Below are 2276 nucleotides of genomic sequence, written 5' to 3' on the forward strand. Positions count from 1 at the left end.
TATCTAGAACAAATATTATTTGCTACTTGTCTGTGGTTCCACTTCACATACAAAACAAATTGCTTGCACAAATGCAACGGTGCTGTACCCTCTTTTCTGGATGTGTGTGTTTACATATCATCCAATTAATGTATTGGCAAAGTTCATTGAATAAAACTGAAGACTAAATTTTCAAATGCTTTACAAATTCAACAGCCTGTTTCATAGAACACTGCCCAAAATGTCCTATGCACATGCTTCCATTCTCCTACTCCCATCATCAAACGTTATTATTTATTCCAGAGTAGCGACCCGGAAACTATTCTCCAGGTGACCACTACACGAAATGCCTTGTTTAATGAAGGCACGAGTGTTTGCACACAGTTTTCTATTTTAGAACCTTCAGAATGTCCTTCCCTACAAGCAATCGGTACACATAACTCTTTTCAGCACTACTGTAGCTTTCCCTGCCATTGCTTTGCAACAGCCTACACAATGGCAGCAAACTATATTCACTGGGAAAAACAAGTGCTGCTAAATATGCACTACTACTGGCCCACTTGCTACCAAGTTACATGTGATACTCTATGCAAAGTTTCACACGTAGATTAAAGTACAGTATGTGCACCCCATCACATGCACTATCCAAGAAATTTGAAGCCAGCACATTTCCTCTAAACTGAATAATTCATGAAGCAAGAAGCAATAATTTGTGGACCCAATTTTGTACTGCTTCAACATACCGTACACTATCGCTGCTTTTCAGTATAAGGCTTGCATTTGTCCGCCTGGTAAACTTTGGTGGTGGATAGGCGACTCTTGAGCTTCTTACGACTTGGTGTGGGTAGCTTGGAAACCAATGATCTCTCTTTTGTCCAGTTTTCTGAGAAGAAAAAAAATTGAGTCATGAGAAAAAGCAAGAAAGAAATGATGAAAGAAAAAAAAATGGTTCAATAAGTAAAGTGTCCACAACCATACCTTGTGAGGATTTGGGACGACGAATTTACTTTCAGTAGTGGAAAATCCTCTGCTGACTTGAGGTAGGTTCAGAGATAAAGCATCCGAGCGTGTGCTGATATGAGCAGTTTCTTGGAGGCTGTGGTTGGATTGGAAGAGGAAAAAATAATGATTACTATGGTAGAAGCGTGAGTGGATTGCGATTCATGTCTGAGAAGAATGTATATGAGAGCACTGCATGAGAAAAATAGTGTGCACATAACATTGCTTTGTTTGTGAATTTGTTTTAGTGGTGACCTTCAGTGGACCGTGTCTGACCAAGCCTCAATTAGAGGATACTAAGTTAGTTAATTTCCCAACTCTATAAACTACATGGTATGTGCAAGTGTAATACGTATGATTGTAAACTTAAGAAAATGTATAAATGCATATACATACTAGAAGTTCACTTGGCTCTACCATGCATTGGACTTATGAGCATTCATCTCAGAAGACTACTTTGTGCAGAAATAGGTAAAACTTATGCTGTGATCTGTGGTTACAAAGTTTAGCAGTAAAGATATTTTTTGCAAAAGTGAGAACGAAGTAAATAATCTTAGAAAATGTCATTGTAATCCACAAGCGGTGCATCCGATCAGCTGGACGAGTCGTAAAACCTTTTGAAATGACAAAAACCGTAGCGCATGCAAAAAAAAAAGCTATGTTCAAATGAAAAGCAGTGCATTTTCACTCACCGGTGCGCACACCCACATGGTGCATGGTTATTCCGTTTTCGTAGGTAGTCTCCGAGCTCCTTGCTGGCATTGAATTTTCACGCTGGCAGCCGGTGAAGCGCCGCAGCTGACGTGATTCACAGGCTTTAGACACGTTCGCTTTGTGGCAGCGGCATGTAAAATTTGGCGCACAAACTCGCATTGCTATATCAAAACTGATTTAAAACGGAGCTGCGCAACGCCAATCAAAGCAAACGACCGCGGTACAATTTGAATGAAATAACCGACCGAAGCGCAATCGATGCCAATGGGCTGCTGCTTTTAGAGCGTCAATGTAATCTCAATACTTGTCATCAAACAATCAAGCTCTTGTATTAACTCTAGAAGTAACATAAAAACTAGTCCCTACTAGCTATATGCAAAATGACACGGTAACTAAGCTTTCAACAATTTTCTGATACATTCTGAAATAAAATTGGATGGATGGATGCTATGAGCGTCCCCTTTAAAACGGGGCGGTGACATGTCTGCCACCAGGCTCGAAGAAAAAAAAAAAAAAAAGCTTCCTTGTTTCATGTTGGCCTAATACCTTATCTACATTGATTAACTCTATGTTATTATGCCAAA

At 39.7% G+C, this 2276-nt stretch overlaps 1 long non-coding RNA gene across 1 annotated transcript; it reads right to left on the bottom strand.

Moving 5' to 3' along the window:
* Positions 1-744: 744 nt before the first annotated feature.
* On the bottom strand, positions 745-1771 carry LOC125759776 (uncharacterized). Its single transcript, XR_007417412.1, has 3 exons — positions 1671-1771; positions 958-1075; positions 745-862 (listed from the first exon to the last, which is right to left on the bottom strand). It is a non-coding gene; the product is annotated as an uncharacterized LOC125759776 (long non-coding RNA).
* Positions 1772-2276: the final 505 nt, after the last annotated feature.

This window comes from Rhipicephalus sanguineus, chromosome 9, assembly GCF_013339695.2.
Source record: "Rhipicephalus sanguineus isolate Rsan-2018 chromosome 9, BIME_Rsan_1.4, whole genome shotgun sequence".
Taxonomy (NCBI): Eukaryota; Metazoa; Arthropoda; class Arachnida; order Ixodida; family Ixodidae; genus Rhipicephalus; species Rhipicephalus sanguineus.